At 32.4% G+C, this 25,705-nt stretch overlaps 1 pseudogene across 1 annotated transcript; it reads right to left on the bottom strand.

Moving 5' to 3' along the window:
• Positions 1-21,780: 21,780 nt before the first annotated feature.
• On the bottom strand, positions 21,781-23,758 carry LOC112626097 (annotated as a pseudogene). Its single transcript, XR_003119829.1, has one exon. The product of XR_003119829.1 is annotated as a ras-related protein Rap-1b pseudogene (transcript).
• Between the last annotated feature and the right edge of the window lie 1,947 nt (positions 23,759-25,705).

Raw genomic sequence — 25,705 nt, 5'->3', positions numbered from 1 at the left:
GCTAAGTTCAGTTAAATACGACTACAAGGGGGGTCACCACCTTGACAGGGATTATTTTAGAAGAGTAGATGATAAGGTGATATTTATAGGGTATTGAAGTCTGGGCTCAAATGGTTACCCAGGGCCTTTCAAGAACAATGACTGATTAGAATAGGTAATGTTCAGGACATAGAGTTTAAGATTGGGAGACACTGTGAGTTAAGGGCCTTGATAGAAGTCTTCATAAGTAAACTGCTATTGATATAAGCTGCTACCTGCTCAGGTGAGCAATCTATTGGCCCAGAGGAGAATTGTTTGCTGACACAAATTGATTTGCAGAAATTTCCTGAAGCAAACAATAAGTTATTTATTGGTTTGCAGCCTTACCTTCCTGAAAAATAATTTTCCGGAATAAATTGTGAAATCATGTTGACACAGATGGCCTCAGGTTTCAGTTCGGATAATTAAGCTGTGTAAATATAGAAAGTCTAAGGTTTCTGTGTGCTGTTGATTCACAGTATGCAACAATGATCATATTACTTTTATTTACTATGAGCTTCAGCTGCAAGTCTAAAAGAAACTTTAATTTCAGATCTTTGATGAAATCATTATAGTTGTGGTAATTTCCTTTAGCTGGGTGTGAGTGTGTGATGTGTGTGTGTGTGTACTCTGGTAGCATATTCCAAATAACTTCTGTAAAATTTAAGTTTAAAATTAATAGATGGCGTATTAAATTGTTTAAACTCTTTGTTACTTAAATCCTATATTACTTTGGTTGATTACTTTGTATTATTATGGCAAAGCTCTGATATGTTGCCCTGAATTTAAATGAAAAGCCTGTTCAGCGTAAAAACAGGAATATTTTATTACCAAAAAGAATTCACTACCATATGTCATTTACAGAAAAGTGTAAATTCTTCAGGGCATAGAAAATGTATATTTCCTTTTATTTGTGTGGAAATAAGCAAAACGGCTGTTATAATATATTCCTCACAGAATTTTGTGAAGCTTCAGGTAAACCTGAAAGAGAAAAATAAAAATAAAATGCTGAAGTTTCATAATTACAAATTGGGATATAAAAATAGAATAATTATTTGAATTTTGTATTTCTGTCCGGGGATCAAAAGTAATATATAAACTTTTAATAAATATCAATATAGCTTCATGTTGACTCCATATGTGAGTAATTTGCTTTCTGTTAAATTCATTATTGCATAATTTTTTTCAGACTGGAATGCACTTGTATGCCAGAAATTTTGATTTTTTAATGTGAAATGAGGTGATAATATATTCCAAAGTATATATTTTTTCAACATTAAATATATGTTGTGTATTTTGAGTGAAATCTGAGTAAATACACTTACATGTAAGAGAATCAAAGGAACAAGATATTATTTTATATCCAAGGAAATTAAAACACTAATAACATAAGTACATATTGCCTTACTTCATATTAAAGAAATGCTTTATGAAAGAAAATAAAAGAGTTTATTTTATAACCCCATTTCCACAAATAATAGCAAAGGTACATACACACTAATATCTGATGTTTTACACACTCATTAAATGTTGTTTCTCTTAAAATTTTTTGCTTATACTACTTTAAAAAGCAAGCCTATAGATTGTTGTGTGTGTATATATACACACAACATATATACGTGTATATATATACGTATATATACGTATATATGTTGTATATATATGTTGTGTATATATACACACACACACAGGAACAATGATTCCTGGTTACATGATTGGAAAATAGAAGCAATGCTCAAAGAGCATCACCTAAATTTCCATCACATTATGCTCTCAATATATTTTGTACATCCAAATATATTGTGATCAGTCTGCATACATTTTTTGCTCTTCTAGGTGATGCTGATATGAGCCTATGTAATACATGACCTTAGTCTGCATGTTGTACTGGTTTAAGCACATAATTTTACAGTGCTAACAGGTGCTATAATAACTAACTATAATTAATGATGACTGAAAGAAGGAAGATGTCAGGGAAGGACTCAAAAGACACAGCGCTTGAGTTAGAATTTTAAGGAAGATTACACAAAAGCAGTCACTTAAGGTGGGTTGGGATAATCTAGAATTAAAGTCACATAGGAGAGATACAGCATGCAACATGTTTAGAAAAATTGTTGATTCCATGTGGGAAGTTTGCAGGACTTGTATCCCAGAATGTCAGGATTTTAAGCTAAGTAGGGTTCAAATTAAATTTTTCACATGCTTTGCTGCATAATAACAACACTTTATGTTTAATTCATCCACTAAACTTTAAGTTATTTGAAAAGAAATGCCAGTGTTCACTCAATCTAGTTGTCTGTCTGTCATTAATAATTTTAAAAAGTTGATATTTTAATTTTGGTCTGCTAAGCCTATTTAATTAAAATTTGACATGAAATAATAATTTTCAGCTCTCTATTTTGTTTTCAGTCATCACAGTTTGAATATTAAACAAATATTACTACTTATATTTCCCTGAGTGAGCATAAAACATACTACTTATGGTTTCAATAACCAAATTCAATGAGCACCAACAAAATTTGATGTAACTATTAACTTTGAAATTTATTGAAATAGAAGTGAGCCTTGAGTATCATTCAAAGCATTTAATTGTTGCAATAAAAAACTTCAAGGTAAATTGAAATGATGGACAATATGGGTCCATAGCAACACTGGCTTGAGGGACTAGAGTAATGTTTGAGAATAGAATTGTTAAGGACGAGATTGGGCTTTTATATTATTTTAAGAAAGATACACTCTAAATGGAGTTTAATTCTAAAATGTTTAATATTATCAAAATATTATATGTTATATGACCATTATAGAAAATTAAAAATATAAGAACATCAGAAGCAAAATAGTTAAAGTCCACCTAAACCCAATTAGAAGTGAATACTATTAATCTTGATTTGCATGTTTCTAATATTATTATCAAATTAATAAACAGCTTTCAGACATTCTACTTCTCCCTGTTACTAGATCAGGATAATGTCATTTATGTACAGGCATCTCCTACTTACTTGGTTCAGCATTGATCAATAAATATTTTATACTTCCATTCAAAACACCTCCATTTTTCTTTTGCCCATCATATTCTTTTTATTCAGTGCTGCCTTTTTTCAAATACCCACCACTTTGTCAAACAAATTGCAACATTAGGTTGGATAGAGTTGGTATCAAAGTAGTAATACACATTGCCATTATTTAAGGCCTAATCCTCAAAGCGTTGACCCTGAAAATTATTTGTAAGAATAGAAAAATACTGTTGCTTACACACGAAAGACTGGAATTAACCAACATAGCTATCACAAGGTGATTGAGCAAATGAATAGATGGAAAATATTGTAGAAACTTTACTACAGTTCATCAACCATTGTGGTCATTAGTCCATAGGAAAATACAGTGTCTTCTTTTCCATCTGCTAAGTGTCACATCCGAGTAACAGTGGATAGACTTTATGAGAATATGAAGTGAGATAAAAATAATTTTTGGCTTTTCAGTGTATCTTATTTGATCTAAGACGTATTTCCCCGACTTTGATGCAATCATTATTGTCACAAAATTTGACTTTATTAAAGACCACTTTAAGGATCTTTGCAGCTGACAGCAGTGACATTTTTTTCTCCTACAAAGTTTCAACTGACAGTCTTATTGTCTCTGACTTTTGCAAATTAATGACATAATTAGTCACCAATGCTTTGGCTGTTCAATAGGGATTTAGTAAGCAATGAGTCATATGTTGGGGAACACTTCAGCAAACAAAATGTTAGCAGAGAAAGATGTATGAATCGGCTAGGAAGAAACAGTATTCTATCATTAAGAATGTTTCTAATGTTAGATATCACAGAAAAATGTTCATATAGATTACATATGAGTGAGCCAAAATCTCAAGGAACAAAAAAGCTTAGTATAATTATAACTCCTTGTCATGATTTAACTTAAAATTTCTTTACTTATTTAATAATGCTATAAACAAGCACAATTTCTGTTAAAGGAACTAAGGAGAGTGTTCATATTGAATCAGAACATGTAGAATAAATAATTGTGGAACTTACACATGTAAAATATCATTAACTAAACTAAAATAAAATGAGAAGGCATAAACTTAACCAGAAATGTTTGAAACCTACATATATATAAACCAGAAAACACTCCTGAATGACACGAATTTGTACTTCAGCATAGGGGAAAAAAATAGCATGCTCTTGAAAATGTCTCAAACTCATAAATGTGTCAGTTCCTTAAATAAACTTATACCTTTTATGTTATAACAAAACAATATTTTCTAGAATTTATCTTTCTGGATTTAGAGAAGTAGATAATTTACTTGGAGGAATAAAGAAGCAAGAATAGCTAGAAATATCCTAAAAAATCAATGGAATGTGGAGTCAGTACAAAATATCAAGCAATTCCTAAAGCTTCTATGATTAAAATGACTGTATAAATACAGATAGATTAAGATCATATAGAAAATCAGGACATTGACAGATATGGAAATGTGGTATATAATGAAAACATTTCAGATCAAGGAGGGGGCAATGTTAACTGGAAAAGGATATTAAAAACTCTATGAACTCAACAAGACAATAAGAAGCAACCCACAGAAAAATAACTGGACTGTATTAAAAAGAAAAGATTTTAGACACTTCAAAAATAAAATATTCAAATAGCCAATAAACTTATTAAAAGGTTTTTACTTATATTAGTTATCTGAAAAACTAATTCAAACCACAATGCGATGTAATTACCTGTCATTCAGAACCTTGAATTTGAAAGAAATATTTTGGAAGTCTAAGTTGAAGAGAAAATGCAAAATAGTGGTGAGAATGTTGACTAATTAGAACACTCATAAATTGATGTTATTTGCATAACTGAGTTCAAATAATTTGGATAAAGATATGTATTAGACCCCAAAATTCTACTTGTAAAGATGGTTTCTCCAGAAACGCATGGGCATATCTAGCTAAAAACATGTGTACTGACCGGGCGCGGTGGCTCACGCCTGTAATCCCAGCACTTTGGGAGGCCGAGACGTGCGGATCACGAGGTCAGGAGATCGTGACCATCCTGGCTAACACGGTGAAACTCCGTCTCTACTAAAATACAAAAAAAATTACCCGGGCGTGGTGGCGGGCGCCTGTAGTCCCAGCTACTCGGTAGGCTGAGGCAGGAGAATGGCGTGAACCCAGGAGGCGGAGTTTGCAGTGAGCCGAGATAGCACCACTGCACTCCAGCCTGGGCGACAGAGTGAGACTCCGTCTCAAAAAAACAAAAAAACAAACAACAACAACAACAAAAATGTGTATTAGAATGTTTATGAAAACACTTTTCAGAACAACACCAAAATAACCCCAAACTATGGGGAAAATATAAACAAAAATACTTATAAAGAGTACAGCGGACAAATAAGTTGTAATATGATCACCTAATAAAATATTAAAGAGAAATAAACGTAAATAGTTTCATTTGCAAGTCATATAATCAATTAGTCTCACAAACATAATATTAAACAAAGAAAATATGGCTCGAAACACTACACACCCTATTTGATTCCTTACTGGTGAAAGTTAAAATATGTTAGGAGGGATGGATGGAAATCAGGTGTGTGACTATTACGGTTTCTTATTCTGGATGATCATAGTATTTTAAAATTCATTAAGCTTTAAACCTATATGCATTTACCTATGTGTATACAATACTTTAATAGAAGAATCAAATCAGTAAGAAAATATAAAACTGTCTGATGGAAAAATAGCTTGAGGAAATGAACAGGTATAGCAGAAAAGAAGGGCTACATATAGTTTAAAAATTTGAAGAGATGTTTAATCTCTTTGCAAGAAAAACATACGCATTTAAATAGTAAGGCCGTTTTCATGTTCCAAAATTAAAATTATTAAAAATATGACGATATACAGTGATGGTAATATGGGAGAAAGGAAACATCCCAGGCAACTTAGCTAAACTTTTCTGAGAAAGATTTAGGCAATATGCTATTAAGTTTTAATGTGAACAAATGGGCAATTTGCTCACATAAATAAATAGAAAAACACTCTGGTTTTCAAAATTTAATCTGAAAATACCTGAGACTCTGATAATTTTCTAAAAACTGGAATGTCCCTGCAGTCATTGGGTTTTAGAGACATAATTTTCACTGTGATGGTCATAAGTTTAAAAAGTTGCATCACCCATTTTTAGTTTGTATATATTGTACTAACTTATCACGTATCTATCTATGCAACAGTGCCAAGTCTAATGAAAGTAAGGAGGAGAGGAATTCAGCCAAAGTACCTGTAACCCCTATTATCCATTACTTGAGAAAGGAACTTCTTTATGTGCTCAAAAGAGGAGATTTTTAAAAATGTCTTTGTTTCCAGAGAGGCATATGCATACACACACACACACATACACACACACACACATTTACATTTCATTTATATGTGTATGTATAATATACACATGTATTTATTTATTTAGTATACATGTGTTATCCAGGTCCTATATAGGAACACACACATACACGGACTCACATTTTGATTTAAACACTTTTTCACACAATTTTGGTGACAAACGTATGCAATAAATGAGAATACTTTAAGTTTCCAAAAAGCTATTCAAAAGTATAATTTGTAGATAAAATATATGTTTATATGACAACAAATGATTTTTTATAAGTAATATGTTCCGCATTATCAATCTGCCACTGGTTTTTATTAAATAAAAAGACAGAATATAAGTTTGTATGCTCTTAAAATACATATAACATTTGTAAGAATAGTTTTTTATGTAAAAATAATTATAGTTCACTACATTTAAAATAGACATAGCCAGGCAGGTCACTCATGACTGTAATCCCAGCACTTTGGTAGGCTGAGGCAGATAGATCACTTAAGGCCAGGAGTTCAAGACCAGTCTGGCCAACATAGCGAAACCCCATCTCTATTAAAAATACAAAAATTAGCCAGGCATGGTGGCACGTACCTTGTAATCCCAGCTACTCGGGAAGCTGTGGCAGAAAGATTGCTGGAACCGGGAGGTGGAGTCTGCAGTGAGACAAGATCATGACACTGCACTCCAACTGGGTAACAGAGCGAGACTCTGTCTCAAGAAAAAAAAAAAAAAAAAGAAAAAGAAAAAGAAAAAAATAGACATAGACGAAGGGTGTCTTTGATTATGAAACTAGATTAGATTATGTGGATATTTATTTAAATAAATGATCCACAGAATATGCTACTTTCGATTTATAGTTTTCTTCTCCTTCACAGCTGTGGACTGGGAAAATATTTCTTATTATTTCTGCTGCAGAGCAGCAAAAAACTATGAGCCATAAGGAAGACCACTGCAACAAGCAAAATCTCTGAGTAATCATAAAATGAAGAACTATTTCCTGTTGGGATTCATTGTGAAGAATTTGATTTTAAATTCTTGGTGTTAGCATTTTATTTTTAAAATTTCGCTTCCTTGCCTATTCTGAAATTGTCAAAAATTCAGAAAAACAAACATGATTATTTGCTTGCTGATCAGTGGTGACCTAATGATTTTTAGGCTGTGAGACTACAGTAATAAATAAATAAATAAATAAATAAATAAATAAATAAAAGTTGATACTTCCTTCTATCGAGGGAAATTGAACATTTTTCTCATAATCCTAAATCACCAGATCAAGGGATATATGTAATAGTTGAGTGTTGACATTTTATTAATTTTTATAGTTAATTAGAGCTGTGAAGTTGAAACAAATGGGTCAATGCAATATCCCATAAAGTATTTTAAAAACACAAAAAAAGAAATATCACTAAAATTTAAACATTAAAAAAAAAAAACAAAAAAAAACCCCTGAACTATAGGAGAGGAAGTTTCCTCTAAATGCCCGAGTTGAAGGCACAGTAAGAAGCAATGTTTTACAGGAACATGATTTTTCAAGTATTTTGAATTTTCAAACTCACCACATTAACTGAGTGAAATGAAAAAAATATATAAACTTCGTCTGGGGCAGAAAAATCATTTGGCAATTTTCAAGATAGAATTATAATAAAAATATCTCACCCCAATAGAATACAAAGAAGTATCCTTAAGCAAATAGAAGGCATCTACGGAAATATCACACTGAAGTTTGAACTAATAAATTAATCATTTAAGATCCAGAACAAGATAAAGTGTCCTCTTTCACTATTGTTCTCTCTACCGTATGGGAGGAATTAACCAGTGAGACAAATCAAAGAAATAAGTAAAACATACATCGTTAAGAAATGAAAAATACAATTCTAAATTTTTAAACAACTCCATTACCTATACATAAAATTCTAGTGACTGTAAAAGTCAACTGCTAGAATAAACTAGTAATTTTAGCACATCATAGAAAAAATTAAGTCAACCCATTAACTTATTTCTATATATTTCCAATGAGTAATTAATGATAAAAATCAAATTCATGTAAAATACTAATAAAAATAAAATATGTGGATATGATTTTAACAAATTGCATGCACGATCTCTCTAAATGGGAAACTAGCAAAACTGTTGGGAGATGTATGAAAGTTCTAAATAAATGGAGTCACATACAATAATTGATGGTTTTGATGTGTGTCCCTGCCCAAATCTGATACAATGTAATCTCCAAGGTTAGATGTGAGGACTGGTAGGAGGTGATTGGATCATGGGGTGGATTTCTCATGATGGTTTAGCATCATCGCTCTTGGTATTGTTCTTACAATAGTGAGTGAGTGAGTTCTCATGAGATCTGGTCATTTAAAAGTGTGTAGCACCTTCCCCTTTCACTTTCTTGCTGTTCTGGCCCTGTGACATGCCTGCCCCCCTTTGCTTTCTGCTATGATCGTAAGTTTCCTGAGTCCTCCCAAAAGCTAAGTAGATGCCAGCATCATCCTTCCTGTATAGCCGGCAGAACCGTAGGCCAATTAAACCTCTTTTCTTAATAAATTATTGAGTCTTCTGTATTTCTCTATAGCAATGCCAGAACACACTAATACAATAATCATGGCTTGAAATTTCAGTGAATTTTAGTGTGTGTAAAAGATTTTGGTTTTTCCAAATTAATCATTCTAGAAACCCTCACCGTAATCACAAAAGATATGTTTATATAAATTGACACATTAATTTAAAAATGTACATTACATCTATAGAGCAAAAAACAAATGATAAAAGGCTGAAAAAAAAAAGTTGGAATACTCACACTTCCTAACACCATGGAATAATTTAAAGCTATAGTCATCAAGAGAATGTGTTATTAGTATATAGATAAACAAATAGAGTCATGGAATGGTGTTCCCAAATAGATCCATGCTTATATGAATAATAGAATATCAAAGATACTGCAGTTATTCAAAGGAGAAAGATAATTTTATTTAACAAAGTGTACAGAACTACGAGATAAATGTGAAGAAAACAAACCTCAAGTCCTTCCTCACAACAAAAGCATGAATGAGTTCAAAATTAAATGAGTCCAAAATACATTATGAATCAATATGTAAAAGTGAAAGCATAGGCTTCAAATATAAAGTACAGAAAATGTCTTAGCAAACTACATGAGAGCATTTCTCTTTTTATCCAAACTGTGTGAAGCAATTTGTTTTTATTCAGAAAGCAATAATTATATTATAATAAACTATAGAAATGTATATATTTATACTGTAATGTTTATTTTTAATTACATAATTATATATATTATTTATTATGAATAAAAGCAATAATAAATAAATATATTGTACAACATAGAAACAAGAGATAACAATAAAAACTAACAGATGCTACACAAAAATGACATAATAGCAAATAAACAAATGAAAAATTTCTTTATATCCTTAGTAATGAAAAATAAAATGAGATAATTATACACATCTACTAGAAAAGCTACTATTTTAAAAATTGTGTTACCAATATTCAGCATAGATGTCAAGAAACCAGAATCTAGAGTTTTTATACATTGATGGTGGAAGTGTAACACAGTACAGCTACTTTGGATAACTAAATCTACTTTACATGTACCAATTCTATCCCTAGGCATTTATCCTAGGGGGGAGAAAAGCATATGTCTATAAAAAGGCTTGCACAAGTACCTTTATTCATTACTGTCAAAAACAGAAACCACACAATTGTCCATCAAGAGCAGCATTCTCAAGTTCAGCACTATTAGCTGTTGAAGTGGTTTAATTCTTTGTTGTGGGGAGCTATCCTTTGTGGAACCCTGGCCTGTGCCCACTCTATCCCCTCCTCCACAAACCTCTAATAACCAAAAATGTCCCCAAATATTGGAAATGTCCCCTGGCAGGTAAAATGTCCCTGATTTGAGAACCTCTGGTCAAGAGTTTAGTAAATAAATTATAGTGGTATGTCTATGAAATGAAATAATATGTAACAATAAAAAATAATGTGCTACTTAAACATGCAACAAATTCTTGAATCTCAAAAATATTATGCTTAAGGAAAAAAGACAGAAAGAATTCATACTCTATGATTCCACTGATATATAATTGCAGAAAATAAAAACTAGTATATGGTAATAAAACCAGATTAATATTGAATTGATGATGTGCTGAAAGTCGAAAGAAGAGGCATGAGATCTCTTTATAGAGTGATAGTTTTACAAGTATATACATACGTTAATGTTTAAAAATTTCACACCTCAAAAATGTGCAGTATACCAGATGTTAATTATATCTCATGAAGCTATTAAAATTTAATCTCAAAATTTTAGCTTTATTGCATTTTAGGGCATTATCCAATTTTGAATCTAATCCAGTTATCATTGCTTAATGCAGTATTATGAAAATAATACCTATAAAGATCCAGTTCCTCAAACACCCTTGGAACAAATTTTGTCATCTATATTAGTTACCTTGGGCTGCTATAATAAAATACCACAAGCTGGTGTCTTTAAGCAACAGAAATTTCTTCTCTCACAGTTGCGGAGGCCAAAAGTCTGAAAACAAGGTGTCTGCAGGACCAACCTCTCTTCTGGATGCTCTAGGTGAGAATCTTTTCCATGCCTTTCTCTTAGCTTCTGATGTTGCCATCAGAACTTCAGATGGTGTTCCTTGGCATCTATTAATATTAATACATCAATCCTTTTCAGTCTCAGCTTCTGTCTTCACATGGCCCGCTCCACGTCCTATCTGTTTCTCTTCCCTCTTCTTGTAAAGATAAGCCATGTTATTGTAAGCCCCATTTAAAGACATCATTTTAGCTTGATTATATCTGCAAAGACTTTGTGTCCAAATAAGGTGTCATTTACCTTATGTGTATAACTAGGGGTTAGGGCTTGAACATATGGGTTTGGGTAGGGGAGCACAATTCAGGCCATGACATTCATTGTTTCAGTCATTCATGAGTTAAGGGTGCTTTGATATTACTACATTTGAATGAGAGTGGTTTATAAAATTGTACTTTGTCATGTAGTTCGTTACACCCTGATGCTTAAAGGGAGTCGCCTGCCTCAGCCAATTAAACTATGTTGTCTCTGCAGTGCGTTTTATCACAAGAACATGACTTTTAAGCACAAGAACACCTTGTATTCCACCACTAAAAACAAAGAAATGGAATCTACCTTCACTGCTTCCCTATTTCTCTCCATCTTTCCTGACTTGGTATTTTGTTGTTGCTGTTGTTTCTGGCTATCGGTCAATTTTTGTTTCTATTTTTATTTTGCTGAGAATTCTTATAAATCAGTGCTGGATTTTGTCAAATTATTTTTCTGCATCTCTACAGATGATCATTTTATATTTTTAGTCCTTCAATAATTTGGTGAATGGCATTGATTAACTTTTAAATAATGAATATCCTTGCATTTAAGATAATATTTTTCACTATTAATGTTATCTCTGAAATGAAAGCTAAAACTAGTTAATGGACATAAGAGGTGCATGATTTTTAAAATTGTATAAAAATAGATATAAAAATACAAAGAAATAAAAATAATTTTAAAACAATGTAAAAATGTAAACGTCAAATTGATAGAGCATTAAATGAAGCTTATATTAAATATAATCTTTAGAAACTCTCTTGCAGTGTAGAAAAAAATAGAACTGAAAACAAAGCAGAAGAAATCACAGATATAAAATTAAAGAAGATGGAATTAAGCACCTGAGTTCCCACATCTAAAGCGAAAATCTAAGAATTTAAATATCATTCAAATACAGACTAAATACAATATAAAAGAAAATTTCCTGAGCTAATTTTTAAAATACTGCTTAGTTTGTAGATCAAAATGCAGACTAATTTTCTGACTATATTACTACAAAAACCTACTACAAATATTTTATAATATTTTAAATAAAATTATAAGAAAAACATTTGCAATAAACACATAAGGTTAATATTTTCATTTCTGAAGTATAAAATGTCTGGATAGACTTGAGCTTGTTTCTTTAGTTTTATATGTGAAGACAGGAAAAATTCTGTTTTGTTTTGAAAAATATTTTGAACTAAAAATGTTGTATTCCACATTTTTGTTAGGAATGGATGTCTTTAAAATGTGAAATGTTTCCAATTGAAGAAAAATAGTGAAAATAAACTTAATCTGAATAAGTTTAATCAAACTTATATGTTGAAAACATAAAATAGTTATGTGTACTATCAGTGGCTACTAACCTAACAATATAAAATTAAGTAAAAATATTACCATATTAAATACAAATTAAAATTACTTATAAAAGTTAAGATCTGTGATTAAAGTATTAAAACAAAATGAGACTGTATTCACAAATTTAAAAGTAAATTCACAAAAGTAAATTTGTGAATGACATATTTTTTGAAATAATAAATTCTTTGGCATATTTTGTATTTTTTATTATAAATGAAAATTATTTATTTGAAATATTTCAAGAAAAAAATATTTGCAGCTCTATTTTACTGAGAAAGTAATTACAAAACAAAAGCAAGGAGTTTTTGTAATTACAAAAGAATATATTAATAATATTATTTAAAAGAACAAAACCAGAAAAACTTTATATTATTTCTAACAATAAATGCAAACCTTCTAATTTTCTGAAAAGGGGTGGAAATCAATATTTAACAAGGAAGATATTATTCTTAAACTTCAATATGTACATTGCCTAAAAATAAAAACATAGTTGAAGATATATTGTGAAAAACAAAAAACGAAGAACTGATAATGTGCAAAGCAAACTCATAACATATTGTACTAATTATAAATCAGTGTATTCACAAAACCTGAGTCCTCAATTATTATTGGCTGTTATTGGCATATTAATAATAGAATATTAAATATAGAATAAAGCAATTCAAAATAAAAAAGAGAAAGTAATAAACATGAATAGAAACAAAATGCAGCCATTCAATATTAAAAGTCTTTCTAAAGTGCTTGTGTTTTTCTGTTTCGCTACGCAGTGTAGGGTCAGGTGTCTAGATTTTAGCTGCAGATAAACACAAATATTGTTTTCCAGATCTCAGAGTGATCAGTTACATAAAAATAGGCCGTAAACCATATATTTCATTCTTATGGTTGACAAACCTCTAATTCACCTGAAAATATTAAAAAGAAAGAAGACAGAAGTGACAGTGGTTGGAAGTCAAGGATAAGATGAAGTTGGCAAAAATAAACTTTCTTCTTTTGGGCAGCAATGCATAATAATAATAAAAAACTAAACTAAATTCAGTTCATTTCCATAAACTAGGACTTATTTAGAAACTATAAGAAAGTCTTTGAAGAATTTCAATTAAAGAGTAAATAGGGGCCAATTTATTTCATAGTGTGGACTCTCAAGACAATATACAGCAGTGCTTCTCAAAGTTAAACAGTATATGAGTGACCTGGAAATGTTATGAAGATGCAGATTTAATAGGACTGGGGAGGAGTCTGAGATTCTCAATTTCTAATGAATTAAATTACAAAGAAGAGGAGAAAATAAGGTTATTACTTACTTCATATACATTCACAAACACAAGGTAATTGAATAATTGTTTAAAGTATTGCTCTGATAAGAATTAAATTACATATTTCATAGGAAACATTTTCTTACATTCAGATTTAATCTATTATTAGAATAATAATAGACTCTTGACTTTATATAACTCTATATTCCAAACAGCTAGAAACTTTTGGATAGCAATTGTTCACCATTTAATAACATTTTTTCCAAGCTATCTAATGCACCCAAGGACAAAATAGCTGCCTTCCAGTGATTTCCAATTTATTCAATTTTCAGGCAATTTGTCTGCCCATACAATGACAGATTATAGTTACATTCTTGCCAGTCTCCGAACAGCTAAGTCAATTGTTTTCAATCTTTTTTCTTCAGCAATTCCATCTCTGAAAGTACTTCAGAGTAGTTCCTGAAAGAATTCCTCTTTAGTTAAATAGCTATACAGCTCTCCCATCATCCAAAGTAATCAGTGGAGAGATAGCAATATTTTTCTTTGCATTAGGTCAAATTCCATTGCTTCCTTCATCTTGTAATCTGATCAGAAACACCACTATAGATCCAATAATTGAGTTTAGAGTTTCAGAGTATTTGGGGTCACAGAACATCTATATCTATTTTGTAAAAATTATTGCATATTACTGAAATAGCTAGTCAAACACTGCAGTCTGCTTAAAGTATCAAAATAGAAATGTTGAATGCTGTGTCTGCACAGAGTTAACTTAAGCAAAGAATCTGCCAGGCTCTTAAGTCTATTAATGCAAATTCCTGAATACAGTTGACTCCCACTATGGGTGGATTTAACCAACCATGAATCAAACATATTTGTTAAAAGAAATACCAAAAGTAATTTTTAAAAAGAAATCCAACAGTAAAACAATGCAAATTAAAAACAATACAGTATAACAATTATGGGTATAGCGTTTACATTGTATTCAGTATTCTTAATATAAGTAATCTAGAGGTGGTATAAAGTTTACAGGAGGATGTGTATAAGTTATATGCAAATACTAGGCCATTTTATATAAGAAACTTGAGCATCTCTGGCTTTTGGTATGAAGGGATGATGATGATAGGATTGGTGGTGGTCCTGGAACAAATACCCAGCAGGTACCAAGGGGGACTGTAGACCCCAAAGCTGTTTAGGAATGAGTCACAGTAGCAGGATTGAGGTAGGAATGCTCCCACAGAAAACACCAACCACCTGTTGATTTTTGAATCTGCTCCTCTCGGGCTTGCCTTCAAATGCTATAACCTGGAGATTCAACTCATTTTCATGCTGCTAAGTAGGAATAGGTGATTCAACTCCCCAAGAAAGTGACAGAGGTCCCTTAAATATAGATTTACATTAAAGTTACATGGTGTCAAATGCTGGTCATTTTCTTTTTGCTCGATGGTATCCGCTCAGAAAAACCTTTTTATCATACTTCTAATTCACTTACCAGATTTGTAGAATCATCAAATTGTCTATCAATGTGTTTTTCAAATATTTTGTGAAGTGGCTAGGGTGACAACCTGTTCGAACATATGTTCGTATTTAAATACAAATGTATTTTGGCTTAGTGATTACTCAAGGTCACTGAGGAATCCACAAGGTTAAACTCGACTCTGGAACCATTGTTATATAAGAGATATATAGATATTTGCTTTAATATTATAGGCTTAGCAAAATATTTAATAAATAAGGTCTTAGTAAAACAACACACATGTATTTATCCACTTATTTAATTTTGTTATTTTATTTCTTCTGAACATAAATTCCTGAGGACAAGGGCCTTTTTTCACAGTTCATTTTTGGATTCCAACACCTACCCAGGTCTTTGCAAAGAGCACTGAATTTGAAATAAATTTCTCAGTTAGTGATTTGAATCATATAAAATATTTAGTAAATTTGAAAACTCAATAACTGTGTAAAGTGATTAAAACAAACATACGAGACAGTAATAATCCCCTGCCCTTTGTCTTCTTCCTTTATATCCATTTAATTCCTATTCTTGTCTACCTCCCCTGTCCCACACAGGAAATGTGGTTAGCCCATGGACTGCAAAGACAGTTCTCATACAATATTGTTCTGATGGATAATGAGACTCTTTGAAAGTGGAACATAAACAGATAAAACAAAAACAAACAGAAAATAACCCAGAAACCTAAACTCAGAGTCAGTTAAAGCAGAAAATATCTGTCCAATCCAAACCAGGGATACTCAACTTCCTCTTCTTCTGTAAGAAGCCCAATCCTACGTCAGTCTGGAACCACGTGGTCTTCAGATTTTCCTGGTGCTCACCAGCTAAAGAAATCCTTTACGACCTTTATTCAGTCAAGTAAATTGTTTCCTTTTGGCAACTTGCATGTTATTTTTTAGGTTTTCATTTATTTATTTTTTTACATTCAAAGTCATATTTTCTTCCTTTTATTCACTTTGCAGATCTTTCTCACTTTAATTTTTTTTTTGCCTTGTTTTGCATTTGTTTACTTTAACTTTTTTTTTTTTTTTAACTTATCTCTCTTATTTTGGAAATTATTCACATTATCAGTTTTCTTTTGCTAGGCAATTTTGATATTCTAATAACCATTATTATTTTTTTTTTTTTGGAGACAGAGTCTCGCTCTGTAGCCCAGGCTGGAGTGCAGTGGCCGGATCTCAGCTCACTGCAAGCTCCGCCTCCCGGGTTCACGCCATTCTCCGGCCTCAGCCTCCCGAGTAGCTGGGACTACAGGCGCCCGCCACCTCGCCCGGCTATTTTTTGTATTTCTTAGTAGAGACGGGGTTTCACCGTGTTAGCCAGGATGGTCTCGATCTCCTGACCTCGTGATCCGCCCATCTCGGCCTCCCAAAGTGCTGGGATTACAGGCTTGAGCCACCGCGCCCGGCCTCTAATAACCGTTATTAACATAAAATATAAAGTTTATTAACACCAAGCCCAAACAATACAAAGTCTTAGGGCTCTTTAATTTCAATTATTTAATATTTGCTACTAAATTGTTCATTATTTATATTTACATTGTTTTTCTTATTCCCACAAATCACATATTATTGATGTGTATGTTAAACAAAATTGTGATTGCTTATATATTTTTTTCACATCCTTTCTCCTTCTCATATTTTGGAATTACTTCCAGTTAATTATCCTTTATTCTATAGTATATACTTTAGAAGTTACTACTCTTGCTAGTAAACCCTCAGTTTTTGGATTGTCTGAAAATGTCTCTATTTTGATGTATTCTTGAATTCTAAATCTAATTGACATAAAATTCTACATTTGCCATTATCATTTCTTAACGCTTCAAAGATACTCCACAATTTTATGACTTTCGATATTTTTGTTGGTAAAAATGGTGATTGTTAATTGGCTTACATATTCTATTTTGGATATTTCATTGTTTCCTTATAATTTGTTTATTTTTATAATTTGTTTATTCATCTTTACAATGAATACATATAAAATACCAATGGCATGAGGAGAATTAGAATAGAAATAAATACAAGGATAATACTTATATTTCCTTCATGACAACTTAAAAATATTAGTGCAGGTGAGTACATAAAATTTAGGGATTTGAATTTTTACCTAATACAATTTTGGTCATAACATCACTAAAGGATTGTAAACATCTGCTGGAAAACCCATGGGGAAAAAATACAAGTGGAACTGGTGTCATAGAAACACACTTTCTAATGGGAAGCTCAAGTGGTGAAATATAAATTGGAACCACTACCAAATTTAGGTCTATGAAAATACTTCCCCAAATACAGTCTTCTTGTTGGATAGGAGGTTTTACTGTGATATATTATTTCTAACAGCCTCCTTTTTTTTTCTCTTTAGCAAACAAGTAGAATTAAGTGAATTAACTATCATATCTAACCTATAAGTACAAATTACTTTCCCTTGAATTTACGTTAACTGATAATTGCATATCCTTATATGTGTTTGAATCTGAGATTAACTCAGAGGAAAAAAAGGTGAAATTTTGTTTCCCTTGTGACACTTTTATTTCCTTCTTAAGTTTAAAAAAATTTTTTTTAAATATTTTTGTCTTCTTTTGAGAAGTGTCTGTTCACATCCTTAACCCACTTTTTGAGGAAGACATTTATGCAGCCAACGGACATGAAAAAATGCTCATCATCACTGACCATCAGAGAAATGCAAATCAAAACCACAATGAGATACCATCTCACACCTGTTAGAATGGCGATCATTAAAAAATCAGGAAACAACAGGTGCTGGAGAGGATGTGGAGAAATAGGAACACTTTTATAATGCTGGTGGGACTGTAAACTAGTTCAACCATTGTGGAAGACAGTGTGGCGATTCCTCAAGGATCTAGAACTAGAAATACCATTTGACCCAGCTATCCCATTACTGGGTATATACCCAAAGGATTATAAATCATGTTGCTATAAAGACACATGCACATATATGTTTATTGTGGCACTATCCACAATAGCAAAGACTTGGAACCAACCCAAATGTCCATCACTGATAGACTGGATTAAGAAAACATGGCACATATACACCATGGAATACTATGCAGCCATAAAAAAGGATGAGTTCATGTCCTTTGTTGGGACATGGATGAAACTGGAAACCATCATTCTGAGCAAACTATCGCAAGGACAGAACACCAAACACTGCATGTTATCACTTACAGGTGGGAATTGAACAATGAGAACACTTGGACACAGGGTGGAGAACATCACACACTGGGGCCTGTTGTGGGGAAGGAGGAGGGGCGAGGGATAACATTAGGAGATATACTTAAATGATGAGTTAATGAATGCAGCACACCAATATGGCACAAGTATACATATGTAACAAACCTGCACGTTGTGCACATGTACCCTAGAACTTACAGTACAATAAAAAAAAGAAAAAAATTATTTTTGCCTTTCATAAGTATCTATTGAGTTACTGTTAGGTGTTGGGAACACAAGACCTAAAACTCCTGACAAATACATTCTATTTAGAAAGTCAATTTGTACATTAATAAATGCATATATAATAGCAGACAAGATGGTAATGCTAACCAGTTTGACTTTGAGGCACAGCACTCAGAAGGTAAATGCCCCTGGAAAAAGAATGTAGTTGGAAAAAATATTCTGAGGTAAAATTATGCAATATTGGTATGAATAATTATAGTGACACACATTTTGTCACACATTTTTGTGCTATGCCATTGGTAGAAAAAGAGTCATAGTTGAAAAAATATTGCAGTCACAAGATGTCAACAGAAATTAAGGCAAGGATATCTTTTGTTCAATTTTCTTGAACATATTGGCTTTTCAACAGTGCAGTTTATTGAAAATGTAGTCCCAGTTCTTAGCAATTATTTATATACTGATGGACTTATATCCAGGGTCTTCTTGATTTTAAAAAAAAGTCAAAAAATGATTTTATACATTTAAAATATTTTAAAATTGTGATACATACGATTCTTGCCCTCTCTCTGTCATATTTTTCCGATGTTTTGTCTGTCTTTTCTTTTCTTGCCTTTTCTTCCCTGTCCTTTCCCTTTCTTTTCTTTTCTTTTTGTTTTCTTTGTCTGGTCTTGCTTTGAGTTTCTTTTCTTTCTTTCTTTCCTCAGGCACATTCTTAATCCAAATGAATTCATTGGAGGTGATATTTTTATGCGTAATATACACAGCACATTTCTAGGGCATCTCATTTTTTACAAATCTTTGTAAGAAAAGGCTATTAACCCAATGACATTGTTACAATGTTTTCTAAATTTCAATGATTCTCAGTTTCTTGAAGCTATTACATTACAAAGTACACCTCAGTAAAAATTTAGTCAGTCACAGGGTTGATGTTGCTGATTGCTCACTTGCTCAAGCCAGAAGCTTAGAATACATGCTTGGTTCTTCACTTTCCTGTGGGTTTATGTCAAATCAATTTCAAATCTATTGATCTTATCCTCTAAATAACATACAGCATGACTACTTTTCTCTCTCTCTCTCTCTCTGGTACTGTCACATTAATTCAAAAGAAAAAGACTGATGATTCCTAACATCCTGGCTTCAGTAATTGGGAATGATGACATCATTACTGGAATGAGAAAACTTGGCGATAGTAACCAGTATCTGAGGAAAATCAGTCTCCAGAAATATTCTCCCTACTTCCATTTCCCATATCCCTTATTCATTTTTTTCCCAGCAGATTCTACTGTAGTGGAAATTTGGCCAGATTTTTTCTCTTTTTAAAATTATTAAATGGATCTCCATGTGACATAGAATACAATCAAACTCTTTATCTCAACCTACAAGGCCATGTGTAATTTGTCTATTTTTATCTTTTAATTTTCTCAAATCACTAGCTCATTATGGCAAGAAAAACTGCTCTTAATTCCTCAAAATGTTCCAGGCTTATGCAGATTCAGGAATGGTGCATACGCTTTCAAAGTCTTTTCTCCATCTTCTTTTTGGTAACCTCTTCTTATAATTCAAGGTTCTGTTTAAATGACACTCCCTCACAGAAGTCTTCCCTATTCTACATGGATCCTCACTACTTATTTTCTGAGGCTCTTTTTGTTGTTGCTTTCCTGTGAAACACTTTTCACAACTGGAAATAATTTTATTGATGTGTGTGTTTATTTTCTCATCTATGTTCAATACAGTGGGGCCATTTCTGCCTCCTCATACTTGTATGTTTGATGCCAACATAGTGACTAGTAGGGAGAAGAAATTCAATAAATATTTTCTAATGAATGGATAAATATTTTTAACAAATTAGTGGCTATATTTTTGACAGCAACCTTAGTTACAGTCTACTCCAGATTGTATCCTTCTGAAACTATTATTTTAAATATAGTTTGAAGTATTTCTGCTTTTATTATTTTTCTTGTAAGAAAATATCTTCATAAATTACTCAGCATATAGTCGTATAAAGATGACTTCCAGTTTTTTCTTAGAAAATTATGCAGAAAAATCTATCTTATACATCAAAATAAATAAATTTTAACTTACAATGTGAATTTTTTATGGTAATTTAAGAAACTTTTTAATGAGCTTCAACACAAGGAAAAATAATTAACTAGCTCTTTTTATCTCTTTTGGATTTTAATGTTTTCTGCAATTAACACTTTCTCCAGATGTCCAATCTCCTATCCATTCGGTACAGTTTTCTTTTTCTATTTTGTTCAAACTCATCTGTACACAAACATACATTTTAGCTACATTTCAGGGAGATGGCCCTGTGTGTGGACAATATCATATTGTTGGACCACAGCCATGAATATGCTTCTGAGGATATTGCCAATTTCTTTTGCTAAGCATTACTTGGTCTTAGCAATTTTTCTACTTATGCAGGATAAAAAGTGAAAATGCCAAGTCAACTGAACAATTAAAAGTGCTTAAGAAACAGACATTTAGATATCTAAATGTTAACTTTATTAGAAATAGATTTTTAGTCGTAATAATTAGTGATCACAATCCATATGCATGCTAAAACTGAAGAACAGAAGTTAGGTAAAAGTGAAATCTGCATATCTACAACATTGTTTAAAAGTTGTAGAAGACAATTAACTTCTATTCATCCTTCTGATAATAGCTCAAATAAAACTTTCTCTGAGAAGCCTAACCTGAATCCCTTTGCTGAATTTAGTGACCCAGCTATTAGCTCTGCCTTTTCTTGTTATAATCTTTGTAACAAGTTTTTAAAACGGATAATCTTGATAGAATATAAATCAAATATATCTACATCTTTCTCCAATCGTTGCCTTCAACCGACAACTCAAAGGTTTCTTTATTCTAAGCTCTTTGGTATTAAATTCTAATCTGACCCAAAATCATTTGTTGGTGAAAACCGATTTGATCACCTTTGAACTACTGAGAGTTTTATTCTCCAAATACACTTAGGATATATAACAGAAATACATATATATATATATATATGTATTTTTTTTTTGGCATGCCAATCCAAATTTATTGAACTACTGATGGTAAGTTATACAAAATTGCACCACTTTAATTAAGGCTTTTAGTTTACATTTGGCCACCTCAAAGTAGTTGTAACATTAGGTTGGTCAATATAAATACTGTGGCTCCCTGTTGGATAGACACACAATCTTTACATCCAAACATGAATGCATACAAAGCAACAAGGCATTGTTAAATAAAACAGCAACAGTTACTGCAAATTAGGCCTTGTGACCAATTACATTTGATTAAAATTACTTCTCACATTCACATCCACAGTACTCGTCCACCATTTAACATCTCAACCAAAACGTTACACATGTGAAACGATCACTAACAGGCAAAAATACCAAACCTGTATATTTGGTATTGCAAATACACTTATGCATGAGCAAGCAAGGCATTCACAATGAGAATCTACAGCTGCAGAAGCCTGAAAATGATTTACAAAAACTGTTAAACCATTAAAAAATTGTTTGAAAATATACACTTCTTGCTGTACACCCCCACTGTACACACAACTATAAACATTGTTCCCTATGTAAACAAAAAAAAAAAAAGGAAACATATAATAAGAGATTTGAAAAGTCTGGACATTTCCTTCCCAACAGATATTAAAGGCAACGTCTTTAAGACATTATACTGAAAGGACTATCATATTTTAAAGACAAGATCACTGTCTCCATAAGTTTTTTAAAAATTAAAAAAACTATATAGCTGTGTTAATCAAAGCGCTTATTTTGTACAATAATAATGACCTTGAATTTCTTAAAAAAATTACAATAAGCTACCAGTATCAAGCGAAGTTATCTGAAATAGTCTATATAGGAGTTCTTTGGACTTTCTTTTATTATGCTAAAAATAGTGGTGCTTTTAGGATTTACATTATTGTACCCCCCAATACAAAGTATGGGGCATGTTGAAGTATACAGTACACCATTTTCATACATGTACAACATTGGTGGATAAAGAATGTCTCTTAGCAGTAATACTGGATGTAGCCTCTGGTTTTACCAGCTGCGTACTCTAGGACTATTATATAAGTAAAAATCTCTCTTGTGATACTGGAAAGTGATTAGAATGTGCAAACTGATATAGTAGCTTTCATCCACCTCTTAAAGGGTACCACCACAGGAAAGTCCATTTAAGATGTTGGTAGGTTTAACAAAGTTGGAATGCTGGCACTGTTGAATTGGGCAACAGTTCTTCAGACCTGGCTCAGAGCTACAATGCATTTAGTATATTAAAGCAGCTGACATGATGACTTTTTGCAAGTCTTCCCAGGCACTGGAGGTTTTCTGTTAATTTGCCGCACTAGGTCATAAAAGATCTCATTAACATTTCCTTTTGATTTTGCAGAAGATTCTAAGAATGCACAGTTGTTCCATTTTCTTGCTAGATTTTGACCTTGTTCCTTCCCTACAACTCTTTCATCTTCCAAGTCACACTTATTACCAACAAGAATCATTGGAACATCATCAGTGTCTTTAACTCGAAGAATCTGTTCTCTCTCAGGTCTTGTAAATCATTAAATGTGGACTGTGCTGTGATGGAATAAACTAATGCAAATCCTTGTCCATTTTTCATGTACAAATCCCTCATTGCTGTAAATTGCTCCCTTCCTGCAGTATCCAAGATTTCAAGCATACACTGTTGTGCATCTGCTTCAACTTGCTTTCTATAAGAATCTTCTATGGTAGGATCATATTTTTCTACAGAAATTCCTTGAACAAATTGTACAGTCAAAGCAGACTTTCCAACGCCTCCTGAGGCAAGAACGACTAGCTTATACTCACGCATGATGCAAGCTTGTCAAAACCTAGTACCTCTCACGCTGTCACCGGGTCCCCGCAGCCAGCGTTGCCCCGCGCTCCCTTGGGGTTGCTACTCTCGGCGCCACTGCGGTCCTGCCGCTGCCGCCGCCGCTCTGGCTGGTTTACAGGCCTGACTCTGGGCGAGGTTTGGCGATGTCCCAGAAATACATATTTTATCATCAGTTCTATCCCAAACTCTATGAGTGTTTCTGAGTATATGATCTGTTATAAATTCCAGTCTCAGGAGTTTCAGGTAACAATTGTTGGGCTTGAACAGCGCATATATGTGAAAACATTATACTCCTTATTTTTAAATATAAAAAAATACATATTCATCTGATTTTGTTATTAAAGGTATGATCTCTTAAAAAGCCAGGTTTCTTTACATTCCATCAATTAAATTAGAAATAACTTCCATCAAGTGGTAAGCTGGTAGAGGCCAGGGACAATTTTTTTTATTCTTCAGTGTCTCTGTGAACATTGTCCAGTATTTGGCACAAAGTAACTGTCTGCAATACGGCTAAGTTAACAAAAAGAAGGAAGGAAAGAAGGAAGCAAGGAGGGAAGGAAGCAAGGAGGGAGGGAAGGAAAGAAGGAAGGGGAGAAGGAAGGAAGGAAGAAATGAAGGAAGGAAGGAAGGGAGGAAGGAAGGGAGGAAGGGAAGGAGGGAGGGAGGAATGGTAAACAGATTTGATTCAATGTAATACATGAACTTTGGAATATGACTATATAATATACATATTAATATTACATATGAATATTACATTAATATATATTCACATTGTAAAAAAATTTAGACATTGTATATTTTATATATAATATGTGTGTGTATGTACACTGCAGTATTATTGTATCTAGAAAAGAGAATTTGAAATATGTGAGGTTGCTAAGATCTCATATAAATATGTAATCTATTAAACACCAAAATATTTTCTTTTGAATAATTTTAAAATAATGTCCTGTACTAAGATCACAGGACAACTTAACAGGAGTCTTTATTGATTTTCCTTATTTTTATTATGAAGATTTTTCAGACATAATGAAAATTTAAAATAGTATTTCACACAAGATTAATATAATATCCACCTATATTTAGTAATTGCTAACATATTACCACGTATTACTCATTTCACTCTCTAAATATCTCTTTAGGTAGTAGAGTCATGGATATTTGAATATTTTGGCCCAAAACTTTTCAGCATGAAATTTCAATAAATTAGGGCACTCTCCCACAGTGCCAATGGGTAAGATTTATTTTTTACTGCTGGACTGAGACAGCTCTATAATTCTCTCCCAGAACATCTGAAAGTCTGGTACTGATTCTTGGCCAAAATGAGGGCAAGATTAAATACAGGCTGTTTAAAGTTTGAAACTCCTGTGGCTAGTCTGAGTATTGATGGCTTACACCTGGTATAACCAGGCATGCAGCCTGACAAAAGGTTCACCTGGAAATTTGGGAGACTTTCCTTCTAAGTCAAAATTCCTCGCAAAATCTTGATGGATTGTATTCCAGGGACGAATATCCAAACACACATACACAACACACACACACACACACACACACACACACACACACACAAAATATCCAAACACACATACACAACACACACACACACCCCCTTGCAACCTTGGATAGAAGCACCTGAAATGTTTGCCGGAGGAGCCTCTGGTGCTTGCCTGCCCTTGCTTTCTTTTACTCCATCAGCCTCTGCTGCTTTAGTAAAAGCCTCGTGTGCATATGCTCTACAGAGTCTTATGAGCCTTTTCAGTATCCCAAACTGTGAAAACACTAACAATAATCATTTTAACAACTATGAAAATTAATACTAATTCCATAATATTATATAATGTCTTCTCTATATCCAACTTTTCCTACTTGTTCACAATTCTCTCATATATTTCTAAAAAATAGTACCTCATCAATTTCATATTTTATATTTGTTTGGTAAGTCATCACATCATTTGATCTTTTTATCCATAACAATCTCACCACTTTTTAAACCAGTATTGACTTTTTGAAGTTCAGGTCGGTTATTATGGCATAGAATGTTCTACATCCTGTATTTGTTTGATAATTTCCCGCTGGTGTG

Source organism: Theropithecus gelada, chromosome 6, assembly GCF_003255815.1.
Source record: "Theropithecus gelada isolate Dixy chromosome 6, Tgel_1.0, whole genome shotgun sequence".
NCBI lineage: Eukaryota > Metazoa > Chordata > Mammalia > Primates > Cercopithecidae > Theropithecus > Theropithecus gelada.
This window is presented reverse-complemented; position numbering and strand designations above follow the sequence as displayed.